Here is a 22,500-nt window from a genome sequence, read left to right as displayed (position 1 = left end):
TGTTGTTACTGGCCAAGCAAACATATAGAATCGAAACTGCACAGGGCGGCAGTATAAGAACAGACAGATCCGTTACAAGGATGGGAAATGTATGAAGTAAGGGTTATTCATCAAGCAGGTGAGTTGAATAGATTCAGTTGTGTTCCTCATGTTGTACACTTGTTGCATGCAGGGGTAGGTTTTTGATATACATTACACATGGTACATGTAAATGCACTACCTTGGCCTTCGGAAAAGATTAGACATAGGCATAGCTTTAAAACAAAGCTTCATGAAGTTGGCCATTTGGCAATTACTTGAGTTACTGACCCATTGGCATTGCAAGGTAGTCTGAAGGTTTTGTTACATGTAGGGCCTGACAATAATACATTGTATTCACCACATTGCAAGACAATGGTCTGGCCACAGTTCATTCCTGACAAGTGACAGTTTCATGACATTGAGGTTGGATCTTTATCTTTCATAACGGTAAAATTTTACTTTCGACCATTGTAGGAATATAGCAATACAAAATTAAATAGTAATTTTGTAAATTAAAATGTATGAACGTAATATGCAATTTTGTGTGCGGAAATTAAAATAAAAAAGTTGCTATAACAGATTTCTTAAGAAATCTGTTTTAGCAACATTTTTATGAAAATAAAAATAAAAAAATAAAAATGAAAATAAAAAAAAGTTGCTATAACAGATTTCTTAAGAAATCTGTTTTAGCAACATTTTTATTTTCATTTCCGCACACAAAATTGCATATTTTGTTCCTACATTTTAATTTACAAAATTACTATTTAATTTTGTATTGCTATATTCCTACAATGGTCGAAAGTAAAATTTTACCTTAATAACATAGTATCCAATTTATCTTAAGCCTTTCAAATTCTCTTTATTTTAAGGCAACTACGAGGCATGTCGGAAAAACCATAGAGGAAGCAGAGGAATGAGGTAAGTTCACAGCCTATTCATGTTTATACCAATTTTTAATCAATCATGACATTTGGTTGAATACTCGGTCATAAAACGATTACCAGAGATAGAATATAATTTGTAATCTCTAATAAATTTGTATATCATATATAGAATGAATGTGGGAGTTTATGGTTTTATAACAAAACTGTACTGGTACTCTCCAGGAGCTAGTGTGGTATACAATAAAGATATGCAGAACAGGTTTCTTATAAGTCTTTAAGATGAAAAAAGTGATTGGATTTTGAGAAAATTGCAATTCAACAATCAAGCTGAAAAATTGTAAAAAGGAATAGATTCCAGAGAGGCGCAAACACGGATATTTGACATGAAACTTGTTTTTCAGTATCTCCTAACCTAACGTAACCATTCTATAGGAGAAATAGATCTTTCAGATGCAAAAAGAAAGGGATAAGTTCCAGAATCATGCAAACGGATATATAACATGAAATCTACAATACCCAATAGCTCCTAACCTAATATATTCTAGCCTAACCTAACATAATCATCCTATAGAAAAAAATCATTTAAATGGAAAAAAAAAATGTGTAAAACGCATATGTGTGACACTGGAATAGAACTGGGTTGTCTTTACCAGGGGTGCTGTGATCATTTTAAAAGATGCCAGAACCCTGCAGGACTTAACCAAATCCTGCCATCCCCATTATGATCATTGTTTGTATATCCAGTGGGCCCAATGTATGTCACTCAATGACTCCATATTATGGGTGTGCACTAGCTAGTGACCATAAAATAAGTATAATCATCAAGCAAATAAAGATTTCTATTTTTTTTCTAGAACTACTCACCTATATAACAATAGAAAATTAAATATTCACTTTTGTAACTTGTAATACATCAATGTAATATATGCTTTTCTTGGTGGAGATCAATAAGAAAAAAATGTTTTAAGCAAATACACTACTGAGTGGAGTTGTGACAATAGGTTCGAGATGCCATATTGTCTTCTCTCCAATCCTGTCAGTGTCAGTTTGACAATGGTGCTGATGGTGTGTACTGTGTGCTCTCCCTCTCCAAGTGATGTCACCAAGCTACATATTTTTAAAACAGTGCCAAGGAACTGGGCTGTAGTTCAGTTCGAAGCTTTAAGATTTGTTTAGATAAACATATAAGCAAGGTGCTGTAATGACTGCCATTTATTTTATATTTGATTATTTGTTTGTTATTATTTGTTTGATTCCATATTTATTACTTATATATCAGTTTATTATTACTATTTACCTGTTTGTTTATTTATACCTGTGTATTATTTATTATTATTTATATTAGTATAATTTTTATTCTATATATTTTTTTATCATTCATATATATATATATATATTTTTTTGCATCCATCCTAGTTATGGACCAAAAGGTCTCCTGTCGGCATGCTCCGCCTTTGTAATCCTTTGTAATCCTTCATGATTTTCTTCAAGCTATGAAACTCTACCCCTAGCAGTCAAATCGGATGACAAAACAGGCCATCAACATCCCTGATAATGACAACAACCATGATGACCTCTAGAATTACATGTACCACATTACTAAATGCTGGTAAGGTTAGACGACTATATCATACTTGTATTTCTTTGACCTTTGCATCTATCACAACAAAGATGGTATCTCAAGCAGTCATAGTTGTTATGTTCATTAGTGTGTCACTTGTAGCCTTTTTTTCTGTTATTGATTTCTGCAAAGAAAAAGATATTGTGTTGATGTATTATAATTTACAAAGTTATTATTTCATTTTCTATTACTATATTGCATAGATGTGCATTTCTAAAAAAAGAAGAAGAAAAAAAAAGTACCGAAAAAAGAGCCACCCTCTTGCACAGGATCTCCAGCAGCACTGTATATCTGGTCTTTACACACACACACACACACACACACACACACACACACACACACACACACACACACACCTACCTACCTACCTACCTCGTGGCACTGTGGTTAGAGTTCTCGCCTGCCACCACTACGGCAGTCAGGGTTTGACTCCTGCCCAGGGCTGAAATAATTTCAGTATCACTGCAGGGTGTTACTCCAACTCTTGTGGGTGGGGAGATGGGTGTGTCTGTGTGTGTGTGTGTGTATTTACCTTGGATCTGCTGCAGTCTCTGTGTTTGCGTTTGCGTGTAAGGTCACAGTATTACCCATAGATCACTCATATGAGCTCTGAGCTCTCATCCAGGAGGTTAATAACTGTTGATCTCATGATTCCAAGATGTGATTCAAGACCATACACCGAATCATGGTGGTGGTAAACACACACACACACACACCTAGATTGGTCATATATGAGCTCTGAGCTCTCTTCGGGGAGGGAAATAACTGTCGGTCATGAGTTCAACACGTGACCCAAAGACCATGGTAAATCACACACACACACACAGTTGTAAACCATTATAAATTTGCAAAGTGGTCAAGTCGCCCATAGGCAGCTCATGGAAGGGTGTAGGCCTTTCAAACAGAAACTGTACGATTTATGTTTACTATAAACTGGCAATTTACCAACATGGGTAAGTGCCACCCTGGGGCGAGTTGAAAAGTGCATTGCCCCCCGCCCCTCCCCTTGTTGGGGCCCTGTAAACTGGTGCCAGAGAGTTGTATCCATAGTGAACACAACATGGGGAGTATTGGGCAGACTGCTGTCGTATATGTTACAGTCCTCCCATTTTATCTCATAATGAGCTCTGACTGAATGCCACCAGGACCTATGCATTGTAGTGAGCAGTAGGCTGGTCTACACCATACAAATGTACATCCTCTCATACAAGGGATATTTTCCTTGCTGTTACTATGTCGTGGGAGTTATTTGATTTAACTGGATACAAAGGGAATAAAGATTCAGTTAGATTCAAGGCAGGTGGTTGTGAATGAATGAAAAGTAATGGTACAAGATCCATTTTAACATTCTTGTAAGTTTTGACTAATTCATTACATAGTGATGGATATGTATATGTTAAAAATAATTCTTCTTTCCAGGCATTCTACCCATCATTACTCGTTTTGGAGTTCTATGGTCCTCCATAAGTGCCACATGTCCAGCCCATCTAGTTTTGCTCTGCTTATAAATGTTAAAAATAATAATAAAGAAAATTAAACTAAAGGCTGCATGTACAGATGACACACACCCCTACCCCACCCCCCCAACACATGCTGTTCCACAACTGCAGGTTCACATATTCTTATCTTTTGCATATTCATAGATGTAACAGTCCACATTTTGTGTCGAAAATGGTTTCTTTTCAATGATTTTTGATCGTTTAGGGGATGTTGAGAACTATTTTGGCACCTTCCAATGGTTATTACCTTTTTTTGTTCATTGCTTTGAAATAACTCTCATAAATTCCACATTGATGGGGGTCCTGTGTACATCGTATTGAGATCAATCAATTGGTCTCTCTTGCAGAAGACCCATGGTCATGAGGCAGCCATAAACAGCCTCCATCCAATATGGACCAACAAGTTTTGCAAATGTTACATTTTTCAGGGCACATGAAGAATTGTCACCCCAGAACGCCCACATGAAGAATTGTCACCCCATGAGATCCCACCTGAAGAATTGTCACCCCAGTATGCCAAATATCAACAGTGGAATAAAGATAGTTAGTTTAGGTTGATTGAGGGTTGTGCTTATTGTTATCAACTTGGACAACTGAAGAATCGTAAACCTAGCATGGCCCACATGAAGAATTGTCACCCTGTCAAAGACTGGGGTGACAATTCTTCATGTGATACCATTTTTCTTTACATTAACCACTGCAGACATTTTTTGTTTTATTGCAGAGATTATAGCGAGAAGGATTTGATCAACTTTGCCAACAACAACCCTGGCATGGCGGTGTACCTAAAACCTCGGAGGCATCTATCGATCACCTTGCATCAAAGCAGAGTAGTGTAAGTTTGACTTTTGCAACAGGTTAGCCTCTTTTACATTGGAGCTTAAACTCAGGAACTTTGTAAAGCATGAGGGCCCCACGCCTGTAGCAGTGGCAAACCTAAGACCCTCATACTCCTGGTACAGTAACAGCTCTCCCCCTAATCCCTTGTAACAAAAACACTGTTACCTGCATTATTGAAAAAAGTAATTTTCTTCCCTTTGAAGAGCTGGAGTTCTTCTTAGCTTGATAAAATTGTCTGGTGTTAGCCTGAATTAGATTTTATATTGAATGACATTCGCAGAGAACTCACTTCTAAAACCCTGCCCGCACACCAATGTTCCCTATTAATTCTTTGCTGTGAGTGAGCACAGAAATTTGGTTGTGTGCAAATTTTGCCTTCTTTGCAAAGTAAGTGTGTTCTTATGTGGGTCACCATACTGACTGCAGAACACAATACAAAGGATCTCAAGACATGTGATTTTATGAAATTGATCAATTCTCCAAATCAACTTTCTTTTGTTTTACATTGTTATGAAATTATACAATTAATTTCTTTAATTAGAAAATTTCAATTTCATCTTGAAAATCTTGTGTGCGCACATTTTTTCCTTTGTGTACCATTTGTAAAACGTGTGTGCATGCATGCACATGCACACAGCTTAGAGGGAACATTGCCCTGCACCCCACATGTCCTGCAGCATAGTAATTGAGCAAACCAAGAAATCTATTTACAATTTGATTATGACTGAGACATATTTCTAAAGAAAATGTAACTAGAATATACAATCTTGACAATTTGTTTCTGGATTTATTATTAATGTCATTATTTTTTTTTCTACTCATGGCATATTACTATTTAGATCTATGGTTTCAGTAAATGGAGGAGAGGAGTAGGTACATAAACACCCATGACCTGAATGGGGAGGAGCTAGTTGCAAAATGGGTCGAGTACATGCATGCGTGGGCGATCAGGGTACCCAGTGGAGCGTCTCCGCAAATATCAACACACAGACTTCCCATCAATACGTCAGGGACCCTGGACACCATGGACGCATCAACACCCAGTGGTCAACACAGTCACTTTACCAGCTGTAAGTAGTTCAGGAGCTTTTTCCCCCTTACAAGAGAGGTAGCCAAAGTAGTAATAACAGGTGTATATCAAGTGGGAGTGTTTGTAGTTTCTGGTAAAGTGATGCAGGTAATGGTTAAAGGTAGTTCTTGAGAACATATTTTGATTGCCAGATGATGATGATAATTGTCATGCGAAAGTAATGACTTGTTTGGAAATGTTGGCCATGGTGGACTTGGAAGATTTGTACAGAATAATTTCAGACACTCATGCAGGGTTTGGCTAAGATATATTCTTGTCTAACTTCAGTGCAAACTCCATTCAAATGAAAGCCTCTACTATGGAGTGTACTTGGGAGCCTCTTATGTATAAAATACCAATGTGTTTCCTGGGATAAGATCCTGTAAAGTGTGCCAGTGTTAACGAGATTAACAGTTAGCATATGATGACGCTGGTGTCGGCATCATGAGGCATGAGAATGTATATGAGGATACTGGTGTCAGGGTCCTGATTATATTTATTTTGTAATTGTAACTGAGTGACCCCATGTATTCTGTAGACAGACTTGATCTTGTTTTCTGTGGTTATCCACATTCAGGGTAGAAGAGAACAAGTATTACAGCCATAACTTTATATTTTATAATGAGTGCATTGTGATGTATCATCGTATATCAGTCAGGCAGCTGTGCATGAGTATTCGACTTGTATTGAAGAGGTTAATAGTGCAATCTGTCAATGTGTTCCTGGTTCTCTCTTTAGAAGCTAGTCATGTTCATTGGTTCATCCCATAAGTCACTCAAAGGTTCTTGTCTGACAGTGTTGGTACTAAAAATAGTCATTATTGCGCGGTTGGCGTAGTGTTGAAAGTGGTGATTTTTTTTTTATAGAGCCATATAGTTTGTATTTTTATTGCTAAAACTTGCATAGTTGTTTCTGCTCACATGTAAATCTACTAGTCTGCTTTGTCCCAGTCTTGCCATATTTGAACTGTTTCATCTGTTCCCCATTTCTTTAAGATTTCATTTGTTATGACAAAACTCTTGAGCAAAATTCTTAAAAAAAATTCTATTTGCAGGGAGAATTATCTGCAGCGTCTCCAGAAGTTACGGGAACGACTCAGCTGCTTGAACTGTGTGAGCAGCTGAAGGAGGACACCAGTGGATAAATCAATTCATTAGTTGTTTTGAAACTTTGATATATACTGTATGTAGCATCTTCAATGAAGTGTTTTTTTTACTCCAAGTATTCTTAGTTTTACGGAACTGTATGGGCTTGAAACATGCAACGTAAGAGAGGAGGAGTTTGTATTTACCTAGTTGTATTTTACAGGACGAGAGCTATGCTTGTAGTGACCTGTTTTCGTATTTCTCCGCATCCAGTTTATTCTTAAAATCGTGTATAGTTTTGGCACTCACTGTTTCTCTGTTTAGTTTGTTCCAGACATCAATCACTCTATGTGGGAAGCTATTCTTTTTCAGGTCTCTTCTGTAACTGTCCTTCTTTAGTTTCTTTTCATGTCCTCTTGTTTCTCTTCTGTCCCACTTGAACAAGTCATCTCTATCGAGAATTTCCATCCCTTTCATAATTCTGTGTTTGAGATGAGGTGCCTGAGAAGTATGATAGGGGTTACTAGGCTGGATAGAATGAGAAACGAGGAGATGAGGAGAGTGGGGTGGAAAAGGAGTTGGGAGATGGGGTCAGTAACAATTAACATTATGCATTGTTAAAGTTTTTTTTTAAGACCTATTCTTTGTGTGTGTGTGTGTGTGGGGAGGCACCAAGTTGCTTTAACATATGTTGGATGTTGTCTAATAACAGCTTAACCCATAAATTGTTAGCCCAGTGTTTAGCTCAAATGCTGGCATAGGCTGAATTTCGATTTTTTGTTTTTTGCATGTGTCATAACATAAAATGGAGGTGGAGCATCAAAAAATTATTCACAGTTGAATATATCTGCATCTGTGACCACTCGTCAGTGTAGGATGGGTCTCGTGCATGAAGATTTTCAAGAAGGGATATGTTTTTGGCAATGTACTGCTACCTGAATAGACGTATGGGAATGGATGCAAAGAGGAGATTGTACGAAGGGGTGATTTTGCTGACAGCATTGTATGGGGCAGGAACATGGAACATAAGAGAGGAAGACTTTAAATGTGTTTGAGATGAAACACCTGAGAAATATGGTAGGGGTGACAAGGCTGGATAGAGTGAGAAACAAGGAGAGCTGGGGTGGATGAAAGAGTGTTGGGATGGTTTGTTGGACACATGGAAAGAATGAGTGAAGAAAGATTAGTAAAAGAGTTGTGGAAGGAGTGAACATGAAGGGGCGACCAAGGATGATAAAATGGATGGGGTAAAAGGAGCATTGGGAAAGAGGGGAATGTCTGATGGGGAAGGAAGGTAGAAGACAAAGGGTGAGTAGAGAATGGTTGTGTATGGATGATGCTGCGATGCATGGAAAGGAGTGGGTGGGGGGTGAGGGAGTATGTGTGAATGATATCTTGATGCAGCCCAAAGGGATTTTCCCCCCGTCTTCTCTTTTCCTGGATGAGGGGGTGTTGCCAATTAAATAAAGTGGCCCTACTGTGGATGTGCTGTGTCTTGCTACATTGTTTCTGACCCAGGGTAGTGGGTGAGATGCAGGGATGACCCATCATCCATGAGGAGCCAAGAAAAGATGAAGGGAGGGAGGGAGGGGTTGTGAATGGGAGTGGAGTATGTGGGGATGAAATGGGTGGGAGTGGATTTATGCCTTTGACTTTGGCTATCCCTTGTGCATACATACATATACCAAAGGCTTTTTCCCCCCTTACAAGGAAGGTAGCCAAAAAGAAAAAGGCATAAAAACCATTCCCACCCATTCCAACCCGAAATACACTCCACTCCCCTCCACCCTCTACCCTCCCTCTTATCTTGGCACCTCCTGGATGATGGGTCTTCCCTGCATCCTGTCCACTGCCCTGGGTCAGAGGCAGTGTCGCAAGACACAGCACATCCACAGTAAGGCCACTTCATTAAATCGGCAAGCCCCACCCATCCCCCCATGCAGAAAAGGAGATGGGGAGAAATCCCTTCGGGCTGCGTCAAATTTTTCTCACACATACTACCTCACCCCCCATCCCTCCACCCATTCCACCTCATGCATCACAATATCATCCATATACAACCCTTCTCCATTCACCCCTGTCTTCTGTCCTCTCCCATCCTTCCTCAACAGACATTCCCCTCTTCCCCAAAGCCCCTCTCACCCCATCCATCCATCTCATCCTAGGTCGCCCCCTCATGTTCACTCCCTCCACATCTGCCTTCCGTACCTCTTTTACTAGTCTTTCTTTACTTATTCTTTCCATGTGTCCAAACCATCCTAATACTCTTTCATCAACCCTATCTCCCAACTCCCTTACCACCCCTGTTCTCCTCCTCGCCTCCTCATTTCTCACTCTATCCAGCCTAGTAACCCCTATCATACTTCTCAGACACCTCATCTCAAACACATTCAAACTCCTTCTCTCTTCCTCTCTATGTTCCATGTTTCTGCCCCATACAGTGCTGTTGGCACAATCACTCCTTCATACAATCTCCTCTTAGCATCCATTCCCAAATGTCTATTTCTCATTACACTTTTTAATCCACCAAGGCATTTACTTGCTTCTCTCAATCTACATTCTACCTCCACCTCCACTCCACCCTTTCCTACCATATTCGCACCCAAGTATCTAAAACTATCCACTTCCTCCAGTCGCTCTCCCTTAATGCTCACTTCCAGTCCACACTCTACCAAACTGTCACCAACTTCCTCAATTACTCCTCTGATTCTACTACAAGCGCAGTGTCGTCCGCAAACAACAGCTGGCTCACCTCCCACTTTTCTCCATTTTCTTTAACCATCTCCAATCCCTGACCCACCACCCTTGCATTTACCTCTCGCACCACCCCATCCAGTCAAACTGAGATGTGATGCACCAACCCTCTTGAGTTTATCAAATGTGGTGAAAAGGATTCCTGACTGCCTCAAACCTGGGGAGAATAATCTAGCATTAGATACTTTTTTCTTCTCTCTATTCATTCTGTTTAATTACAAAAGATGAGCTGGCTATAATGTGAGTGAAGGGATGCATACATACCTGTTCCAATTGCAGTTCAAATGGTTCATCCTTGGAACCTAAAATACTTTCTATGTTGTACAATGATGCATGAAGCATGATAATACAGAAGCTGGCTCCTGTTTGATAAAAGAAAAAAAATTACTTCAGCTAATACTCCTGTAGACATAAATTATTTCTGTTGCAGCAATACACAGATATTGATTTTCTTTACTCATCAGCTGATACTGCTACATACATCTAGGGGTGTGCTGATTAATCGGCATAGGCAAGAATAGTCACTTTTTTGGTGAATCAGCATATGCGAAAATCTGCATTTTTTTTAGAAAGGGATTCGCCATCGGCAATATTTTGCCGATGATGATGCCAATTCAGTAATTCACCTATTATTCATTGTTCTGGTGGTTGCATAGGGCCATGCAGCATATTATGTGCTATACGAGATACCACTACCAAATAATCAAGGCTTTAGCACATAGCATCACAACTGTAGGGATTGAGGTGGCTAGGAATATGTTGTGGTAGTGTAAACCTACACTACTGCCATAACACATGTTTCAAAAATATAGTATGCAGAGGTGATCAAATCTGCAAACAGGAAGGCATACGACCAGAGAAACTTTTAAGATGGCAGTAAATATTAGAGCAAATTATATTAATTCTATATTTTATTTTTGTATTTCTTATATAAAATTAAACTAAAATATATATATATATATATATATATATTTTGAAACAGCAATGTTTCCACAAAAGAAATTAAGTGAGAGTAATATGGGAGTAAATCGTCCAGGCATCCGTGGACTCTGTCAATTTTACCTGCTTATATATTCGAAAAATTGGCAGACAGATTTACTCCCACTTTGCAGCATTTTATAGCCAAATGAATCATTTATAAAGAATTTTTATGTATTTTGACATGTAAACACATAACAATACATCTTTATGCTTTTTGACAACAACAGCTATGACTTTGACTCATGTTTAGATGATTTATTGTCAAAATCACAATCACACGAGTCAAATTTGGACATAGCGAAACTTCAACGAAAAATAATAAGAATATCTTCATCTCTTCTGACATTACAAAGTTGATCAATTTTGCTCCCTCCCACTGGAACCATGTGACTTGGATTCCTTGAGCTGATGCAGAGAGAGAAAAACGAAACAAAAATTCCTTTGTGGAACAAAACAGACACGGCTTTTCAAAAAAAAAAAAAAAAAAAAAAAAGGAAGATTTTTTTTACCCGTTTCCCACATTCCATGTATCAATTATTATAGAGACTGAGCTAGGTTTAGTCTTTACTGTTAAATTAGGATTAAGAAATGGATTGATGCAGTTTACACTCTGTACATGTGCTTTATCAAAACCATGCATTAAATGATTCAAGTTACTTGAAGTTAGTAGTTACATCAAAATCTATGAAACAGGTAATGTCTACCTCTTTTTCAACCGATAGAAAATAATACAACCATACATTGATACGGTAATCATAAAGTGGTCAATCAATAAGCACTTCATTAACTTCATTCAATCATCAGCATCCAACAGCTCAACAACTGGCAGGTATAAATCTACAGAGATTATGAAGCAAGTAAAAATCATATTTTAATTACTTCATATTAAAAACTGATATACCACAATCATATAAAGTGGAATTGGCATCGGCAACTAAGAGTGAATAGGAATCGGCATCGGTATCGGCATCTAAGAGTGAATAGGAATCGGCATTGCCATTAAAAAAACACCCCTACATACATCATTATTTCTTTGTTATCTGAGAATATTTAGTGATAGAATTTCATCCTGGCAGTTAATAACATCTCGGTACTTGACCACATTCCAACCAAAATATGGGTGGTGGATGGGAGTGGAATGAGTGAGAGTGGGTGCATGCCCTGGCTGGCTACTTTCCATATAAGAGGGTGGGGCCCTTGGTAGAGAAATAGATGACTGATGATTGATTTGGTTTAACTTTGTGAACTCCCCCACCCCCCCTCCATATTGGGAAGCTAGGATGGTGCTCCTTAAAGAAGACTTTGTAGTATGGTCCTATTTAATGTAGCACACCCTTGGTACAACTCACGGGTGGCAGGGTTTGAATTGCCGTCGTCACCACCTTGACCTCCTCTGTCACAAGTAGTGACGCTCTCTCTTGCTCGGTTAGTGAGCATCTGTTAGACAGATAATATAAAACAACTTCATATCTACACATACCTATACATACCAATGGACCTTCCTTCCCTTACAATGGTGGCTGTGTAAAATCAAATACCTGCCCCACACACATCCGAAGCCCACTCATGACATCTTCTACCTTAGGCTCTCATGTTCAGGTCAAAGGCAATGCAGCAAGACAGAACTTCCACGGCAGGGGTTAACAACCAAAGCTAGTTTACCCACAGCACTATATTATATGACCTCCCCCCCCCTCTCCTCATCCACTCAGAAAATCAATGGATCAGACAAGAACATCCCTTGGAGCCATGCCATTCCTTCATCATCCACCTACAGTCTCTCTCTCTCACTTCACTCCTACTTATGGCATTCTGTCTTCCTTGCTAAGTAGTACACATTCTTCTTGCATCCAACACTCCTTTCACTCCCATCCATCCATCCATCCACCTCCTTCTTGGTCTTCCTCTTAAATGTGGATGGCAAGAGAGCTATTGGATAGGAAAAATAGAGTGCAAAGGTGATTTGGGCATATGGAGAAAATAAGAATGGAAAGATTTGCAAAAAAAAGTTGGAAAGCAAAAATAGAGCGACACTATATATTTAAAGCTATAAATTCAAGAAGAGAGAGAAACTTAATCCTGTAAATGATATCTACATACATTTCTTTAGTTTATGAATACTAAAATGTCAAATTCCTTTCCATCTTACCAAGAACCCACAAGAGGATGACCCCAGCTCCAGCCCACTAAAAAATGGGAAGGGACACGATTCCCATAATGGCATACTGGTGGACAAGGGGGACTTCATGGCCACCAATAACCAAAATTTTCTCAGCATTCTTCATGGATATAATATGGCATCCACCCAAAGCAGCAGCTAAACCAATTTAGAGTAGAGATCTAATGCTGGGAAAAACAAAAAAATAGTTTTAGTATTCAACATACAGAACAGTAATTAGATAGTATTCAAAGAATTTTTTTTTTTGTCAGGTAACAATGAGGAGCTTATATGGAAGGGACAATGTCTTTTTGAAGGGAGTGGGATGGGTGTATCTTTTGACTCAGCAGCCACCCTTGCAATTACTGTACAAAGGGGGGAAAGGGCCTTTTGGGTCTTCCTGTAGCTAAATGCAGTATTCTATGAATCTCGAAAATGGGCCAAGGTAAAAACAGACCATACAGATAATAAGATGTTTAATGAAAAACCATAAATGCACATACATACATATACAGTAAAAGCTCTCTTATCCAGCATCACTGGGGCCAAAGGCATGCCGGATACTCGAAAATTCCGGATACTTGAAGGGGTTGCTAAAGTAAGTGAAGGGGTACAGAAATATGTCTACAATCGCCCCCTTAACTCACTATTAATGTCAGTGAACATATAGTATCACATACCGCAACATAAACAAAGCATCACATGATTGCGGCGTCACCACCTCACTCGCCAACATACAGTTCATCACTATACACTAACCTTCTCTGTAAAGAAATAAAGGAGACTGCAAAAGACCATAAGGCCTACACTAGGCAGCTCCGTATCCATCACCACCTGTCATCCCCATCCATAAAGTTGTCTAATCGTTTTTTAAAACAACTGATAGTATCAGCGCTTACTACGTGGTTACTAAGTTTATTCCATTCATCGACCACTCTATTTGTAAACCAATTCTTGCCTATTTCCTTCTTAAATCTAAATTTGTCCAGTTTATACCCATTACTGCGAGTCCTGCCCTGTTGTTTTATTATGATGACCTTGTTTGCATCACCCTTGTTATAGCCTTTGATCCACTTGAACACTTCTATTAGATCACCCCGCACTCTGCGTCTTTCCAGAGAGTGTAAGTGTAGGTGCCTAAGCCTCTCTTCGTAAGGCAAGTTTCCGAGTCCTTGTATCATTTTGGTCATTCTTCTCTGTACTGATTCTAGTGAATTTATGTCCATTCTGTACTTTTCTGAAGGGGTTGCTAAAAGGAGTGAAGGGTCACAAAAACACTATGTCTACAATCAACTCATTTTATTCACTATTAACAACATTTAACATAACATAAACATTTAACTTAACATAAAAAAGCACATAAACAAACAAACAAACAAAACCACCTCACTCGCCAACATCTAGTTCATCACTCCAGTTTATCACTATCCTCTGTACTTGTTTGCCGCTCTTTCTTTCCCTTACACCCATCTTCTTTGCTAGGTCGCATCCTTTTTCTTGCAGCATGGGTGGGGCCTGTCATTGATACTCCTTCGGATCTTTTCAGGCAAAACCGCTCGTACAACAACACTTTGTCAATCTTGTCCCCACGCTGATATTGTAAAGTGTGACAGTTTTCAACAGCTTTTGGGGTATCTGTCCCCTTCATAAACTCATGTAACTTCTTTGATTGGGCCTTAATATCGTAGATGGCTGATGAGCCTATGCCGAATTCGTCCATGAGTATTTTTCTGTTGTCCCCTTTCTCTAAACATTTGCAAATGTCCACCTTCTGCCTAAGTGTAAGCACAACACATTTCTGTTTATCAACTTTGGGCATGATGAAAGTTTACAGGGGAACACTTGAGGAAGAATGTAGCTGAACTGAGTGGAGACAAACACAAATGTGGCACATGTGAGACTGAATAGCACCAGTAGGCTGGGCTCTGGTGGGTGGTGCGAAACTGACATAGACAGTGGTGTGCTCTGGTGATTGCGGGAACAATTAAAGCCTCGCGCGGGAAATTTTATTGATATGTATTGATTTCATATAGATTTTAATGCTTGGAAAAAGAATGCTGGATACCTGAATGCTGGATAAGAGGGCTTTTACTGTATACCAAGGGCATTTTCCCCCTTACAAGGGAGGCAGCCAAAGTCAAAATGAGCAATTCCACTTCTGGGGCATTCTCAGTCAGATCAACAAGTGCCTAGCACCCTCACCTATCAGATTTTGCTGAAATTCTAAGGTTAATCCAAACAACTGTTCAGGAGATATGACTTCAAATATTTTGAGGTCATAACTAGGCTGATAAAAGTCATAGTTACATAAATGTATATATATTTAGAATCAGACAAGGAATCCAAATATCAGTGTTTTTGAACTCTAGGTTGAAAAAAAAAATCCACTTTAGCAAAAATCTGAAGTCATGATTTGACCCCTGGAGTATCAAAATTGAAAGAAGAAAAAATCATATATATATATATATGTATGTGTGTGTGAGAAAATGAAGGCATAAGCTTTGGCTATTACAATCAGTAAAGAAAAAATTATGCTGGTATTTTTCATATGATTAACACAAGTGAGCGCCTTATTTATATATTGTCTGTCAACTGTACATATTTTTCATACTTAGGCCTTTATCTAATTAATTACATTTATTTTGATAAAAAACTTACAAGTGAACACCATGTACTTACAAACTGCATACAATCATAAGCATTATATACTGCACAAGCATAAGCACAATTACAACAAATATAAGGTCAGCATAAAATTGTACTGGATACAATTTTGGCATATTCAATACTTTCGTGAATTTCTTTCTGAAGTAAAATATAGTTAATTTGGCTGCCTCCTCTTAGTCTAGGATAACTCATGGCAGATAATATATGATGTTCTGGCACTGAACATGAATATTTATTTGGTGGATAATGATACGTACTTGCTAACATACTCTCCTGGTTTGACACATTTTATGGTATCAACCATTGCAGGTTCATTAGTCATATGACCTTTCTGTATTCGTTTCTTCTCTCCAATGCCACTTGAAATGGGACACACCATGTTCAGTTCCTCCTTGTTTATAGGAACAAATGTATGATATTTCCGAGTTCCCTGAATAGCCACACTGTTGTGGAATTGATGTTCCATCAGTTGTTCTGCATCTTTCAAATCAGACATGGTTACAATGAACATTTTTATTGTCTTGTTCAAGTTTTCTGGTGTAAGAATTTGCCTCTCTGCAAACTGACCCGAGCAGTAGCTCCCTTCACTGTTCTGCCAATCCCATCACAAAGGATTACAAAGGCGGAGCATAATAAATAAAATATGTAGATAAATACATAGGTATAGTTAAATAATAAACAAACAGGTAAATAATAAATAATAATAGACATATAACTAATAATAAATGAGAATCAACCAAATAATGATAAACAGACAAATGATAACAAAACAAATAAACATATAATATAAAATAAATGATAATCATTACAGCATCTTGCTTAGGTGTTTATCAAAATGATTCTTAAAGCTTCGAACTGAACTACATTGCACTGCCTCTGCAGGAAGTTTATGCCATTCATTAACTACACGGTTGGTAAAGTTGTTTCTACCCACTTCCAAATTAAATCTATTTCCGGCCGGTTGAGACCATTGTTTCTTGTCGGATTCTCATTCAGTGTGAAAATTTTGTCACTTTTGATGTTGTCAATTCCCTTTAGAATTTTAAGGACCTGTATCAAGTCACCTCTGAGTCTATGCTTTTTTAGGGAAAACAGATTCATGTGTTTCAGTCGACTTTCGTATTATTTATTTTTGATATTTGGAATCAGTTTTGTGGCTCACCATTGTACTTTTTCCAATCTGTCAATGTCTTTAATGAGATGCGGTGACCATACAGAAATAGCATATTCCAAATGTGGACGAACTATCGATTTATATAGCTTGTTAATGAGTGATGGACTCAATCAGTCCTAGAATCTTATTTGCTTTCTCAGAGGCTGAAATACACTGCTTGTATGATTTGAGATCGTTAATGATAATTATGCCGAGATATTTTTCACTACAGGTATTCACTTTTGTTAATGAATTTCCAAATAATTTGTAATCGTACTTACTGTTATTTTTACCTATGTGCATTACCTTGCATTTACTTGTGTTAAATTTCATTAACCACTTTTCAGACCATTGCTGTAATTTATCTAAATCTTCTTGAATATCTAATTGGTTTAAGTGATCATTTTATGCATCTTTGCCATGAGATGTACCAAAAAAAAATGCCATTCACAAGACAAACCAAAATTTTCTTCATCCATCCGAAAAATAGTACAACTTTTTTCAGTTGTGGGCACTTGAATTTGACATAGCCCATAAGCTATTCTATAAATGAGTAAACCATTAGTGTTGTGTTTTAGTGATGGAGATAAGAAACAGTCAGTGAAAAGGTTAGGTTCTTGGTCTTCAGATGATCTATAATTAATAGGCGACAAAAGGGTGAACTGTACATTGTGAGTTGTCCCAGTGAAATCCCTTAGCAGCATCTTGGGCAATGAAAGAATAACCCTCTGAAAAATCACCTCCTACTATAACTGCCTCCTTCAGAGGTGTACTGTTTCTTTCAACTGTTCTAAGTACTGTGATTGCTGCTGTGCAACAAAATGATGACAAACCATGCAGGATATTTTCTTGCTTAGTGATGATAAGTACAGTAAAAGCTCTTTTATCCATTATTCTCGTATCCGGCTCCTTCTTATAACTGGCATATTATTCATGAGGAAATAACAATTTTGTATAAAAATGAAAAAAATCGAAAAAATAAAATTTTAAATTCCCGCGCCACTCCCGCTGCTGCCAGAGGTAGAGCGCATCTTTCCCGCCATCTCCCATAAATCCCACCGCTCCATCAGGCTCAGTGCCCACTGTAATATGACGCCTAATGTTAAGCGTGCGACTGTCTATTAGCAACTCTCTTAACACACAAACACATACCGACAGCAAAGGAAGGCAGTGATGGCTGAGTTGAAGAATATGCGTGGTAGTGCTAAGCTTAGCGTCACTGATGAAGCTCTTCAGGAGTGGATGGAGGTCGACAATGACGAAGCTATCACCCCCACACTAACTGACGACGAAATCATTCAGGCAGTGATTGAGGAGAAGCATGGTAAGGAAACAGAGGCTGATAGTGAAGAGGAAGATGACCTAGAGCCAAGAGTAACGTGGAAGGATGCTGCTAAAGGATTGGCAACATTTATCAAGTTTGCGGAGCAGTGCACCTACATGGGGACTCACGACGTGATGTCTCTTCACTGTCTTCAAAATGAATTTTTAATGCAGAGAGACAAACATTCTAAACAAAGAGACATACGTGATTTCATGAAAATAAATAAAGATAAATAAATATGAATATACTGGTAAATAAATAAACAACAAAAGTGAAGCCATTGAATGAATTTTATTTAAGTACTCTATGAATAAAGGCAATAAATGTATTTTTTTAATATTCCTTCTCGTAACCGGGATTTCCCCTTTCCGGCACGTCTTTGGTCCCACTCGTGCCGGTTAAAAGAGCTTATACTGTATTCATGAAGTGGCTCCACTTTGTCTACCAATATACAACAGTCAATGGTCACCCATTGCTTGCAAGATATTTCATTTGGAACTGATTCAACATTGTCAAGCAAGTCGAGAAAGTTCAGAACACCTTCTTCTCTTGTGCAGTTTTTGCAAATTTGCATCATGCAAGCTTCTTTTTCTTTACTGCAGACACTATAATCCATAGGATCTTTGTATGAGTGACCTTATTTTCCCAATGCAGCCAACTGTAATTTTGGGTTCTGATGATGTGTACAGACACAGAGAGAACGGGTCCCACCACTACCAGCAAACACACAACATGATGGCTGTAATTTACCAAATGTAGAGAATCACATTTTAATATTCTTTTTATCATTTTTATATAGTTCAAATATCTCTCTTAAATTCCCAAGAACCAGCTGCTTTTGCACCTTCAGCACTGGTGATTTTCACACAATCCTTTTGGCCAGGACACATATGACTAACCTCATCTGACTTATAGAATCTTCAAACTAAATCTTTGTGCTCTTCTGATGCCACTTTTCCTTTGCTCATGATTGGAATCTTTAGAAAAAGATTCCAAATTCTGATTTTAGTAAATGGCTCTCTCTCACCATATATGTTGTAGTTTGAAAAAAAAAAATGGTTTCTTTAATTTAGTATGGGGAGAGAGTCAATACATGCAGTTTATGATTATTTGCTATCCAGGAATGACTTTTTCAATTTCTCAGATTGTGTTTCAGGTTTTGAAGCCTCACTTTCTGCCTCGCTATTAACATGAACACCATAACTGACCTCTAGGCTTTCCTTCAAATGTTTTTCTGGCATCTGATAGCTTACCATGAGCTTTGCACTTCTTCTGGCTCAATGATAACCCTTCTGAAAAGAAATAAAAATTCATACATTTATATTAATATACAGAGGAAAATTTGATACAAAATAATGTCATAGTTGTCATTACAATATATGATTTAATTGTTTAGCATTTCTAAAAATAAATGGATAACTTATAAGGAATATTTCCTCTCTCTCTCTCCACATATATAAAAATAATAATAATAATAATAATAATAATAATAATAATAATAATAATAATAATAAGTTTATTTGGCAAAGAATCAATATACATGAAATGCAGATAATGACAGGAACACATACTTCGAAATAATAATTGCAACAAACATAAATTAGGTTAGCATATACATATACGGTACATATATTATATATATATATATATGTGTATAGAGAGAGAGATAAATATTACTTATGAGTTATCCATTTATTTTTAGAAATGTTAAACAATTAAATGCATACATTCCTATGCAAAAAATTACCAATTAAACAAAAATGGCATTGAAATAAAAAATATCTAGTGATTAAGAATGCAAACTGATTTAGAATGCTTATATAAAGGAAAATTGTATACCATACAGATCAAACCCAAATAATTTTCTTTTTACTCTTTTTTTTTTTTTTTTACTGGTGTTTGGTCCAGAAGTGCTAGAAATGGTTCAATTGAAGTTAAAGGATTTTCTTCAACTGGGTATTCACTGTGCAGATCTCGATTTGAAGATATTATATCACTCAAATCACTGCTTGAAGATGATTTGAATAAATGTTGTTCAGTCTCATAGTTTTCAACGGTTCTAATTATTGTGGGGTTATTCATTATTAGTGTCCAACAGTTCACACACAACAATGAGTCTTTTTTCCATCTTCCATCACACTTTTCAATAAGCACATCAGTCAATTTTCTAAGATTGATTGTTATGCACTTATGTTTTTAGTTGTATGGTCTTGGCAGTATTTCAAATGCCGAACCATTGCATTTTGCTGAAAAGACCTAATAGCCAAGATGTAGATATCACTATGAGTAATTTCTATAAATCTGTAAAAAAAAAAAAAAAAAAAGAATACAATAAGGTGACATATTTTTTAATCCAGTTATAGATTATATTTGAATTCTTAAATATTCTATGAGGCTCATTAGAAAAGCATAACAACCAACCACACACACATTTCTGGCTGAAACTGTACTAACTTGTAGATCTAAACTACAACTATCTGTACTGATTCTGTACAAATAGCAACATGTTCCAAAAATTGCCAGATCATTCAGTACTTTATGAATTGACAAACATTTTGTAAATACATGGTGTTTACTTATAAGTTAATTACACGAAAATTACCAAGATAAACAACCTTATATGGCTGTTTATAATAGCCTAGAGATGTGCTTTATCTTTTTTATTAAAATAAAAATTCTAAATTAAGAGGAGGAGGAGGTGAATCAAATAGAGAAGAAAAGGTAAAAGGTGCAGATGGAGAGATGATAATGGAAGAGATGGCAATAAGAGGAAGATTGGAAAGTATTTTAGGGAGTTGCTCAATGTGAAGGAGGATAGGGAGGGAAAGGTAGTTGCAGTGGGTAGTGCTAAGAAAAGGACAGTGATGAGTGAGGAAAATGGAGGAGAAATAAGGAAAGATGAGGTGAAGGTAGTTGTTAAGATGATGAGAGCAGGTAAAGCACCTGGGTTGGATGGATGTCATGGAGAATGTCTAAAACAAAAAGGAGGTACAGTGATGGTGGACTGGGTGTTGACGTTATTTAATGCTTGTTTAAGAGAGGGTAGAGTGCCGGAGGACTGGAGAAGTGCCTGTATAGTTCCACTTTACAAGGGAAAAGGGGACATGTGTGAATGTAGTAGTTTCAGAGGGATCAGTTTGTTAAGTGTAGTTGGGAAGGCTTATGGGAGGGTCTTCATTGAGAGGATTAGGAGGAACAGAAGAGTAATTGGTGAGGAACAGTGTGGGTTTAGGACAAGTGGGGGTTGCATGGATCAGATTTTTGTGGTAAGACAGATTTGTGAGATGGATGTTTTTTGGGCTTTTATGGATTTGGAAAAGGCTTACAACAGGGTAGAGAGGAAGGCACTGAGGGAGGTATTGCATTGATGTATTGAATCTTGGCTGTGATTTGAACAGTTCCTTCAATCCAATGGCCAGGGTGATATTTAGCCTATTTATAAGTTTTTTGAACTTCACTTGAATAGTAAAAGTGGTTATGTGCAAAACTTATTTCATTAACATTATCTAATAAAATAATATATTGACTTACAACGGAGTTGGGTATGAACAGAGTATGAGTGCGGGAGTCAGAAATTCAATGCCCATGCATCTTAATTTATACTATGACCACACAACATCAGTGCCAAGGACAGGTGGCGATGTGTGCCTACAGAAGCCTATTCTATCACTATGCCCAGCTCCACACAATCTTTCTACTTTTTTATTTGTGTGTAAAGAAGGCTTATAAAATTTCAATTATTATCTAACTAATCAAATGGGGAAAGGTTCGTACATATACAAGGACACTACTTCGTAGTGTCATCTTGTTTATATGCCCTCTGACCTCCGAGGGGAGAAGGCTTCAATTTTGTACTCCTCCGCCACTGGCTTGCAGATCTCCTGCAACTAGTCATTCATCACAAGAAAAAACCTAATTCGTTTTATCTTATTATTTAATTCAAGCACTTATAAGAGGGAAAAAGCCTTTGGTATATGTATGTCAAGAGCAGTCAAGAGTTTTTATGAGAGTAGTAGAGCTTGCGTCAGGATTAGAAATGGAGAGAGTGAATGGTTTGAGGTAAAGGTGGGACTTCATCTGGGGTGTGTTGTCGCCCTGGCTGTTCAATCTTTACATGGATGGGGTGGTGTGAGAGGTGAATGCAAGGGTTGTGGGTCAAGGGTTGAAGATGATTAAAGAAAATGGAGAAAAGTGGGAGGTGAGCCAGCTGTTGTTTGCTTACAACGCTGTGCTTGTAGCAGGATCAGAGGAGGGATTGAGGAAGTTAGTGACAAAGTTTGAGAAGGTGTGTGAAAGAAGAAAGCTGAAGATAAATGTGGGCAAAAGTAAGGTGATGAGATGTACAAGGGGAGAGAGTGACAGTAGGCTGGAAGTGAGCATTAAGGGTGAGAAACTGGAGGAAGTGGATAGTTTCAGATACCTGGGTGCAAATGTGACAGGAAAG

This window comes from Oratosquilla oratoria, chromosome 12 (genome assembly GCF_046742065.1).
Source record: "Oratosquilla oratoria isolate Oo_2021 chromosome 12, ASM4674206v1, whole genome shotgun sequence".
NCBI lineage: Eukaryota > Metazoa > Arthropoda > Malacostraca > Stomatopoda > Squillidae > Oratosquilla > Oratosquilla oratoria.
The sequence above is the reverse complement of the archived record's forward strand: the minus strand, read 5'-3'. Positions refer to the sequence as shown.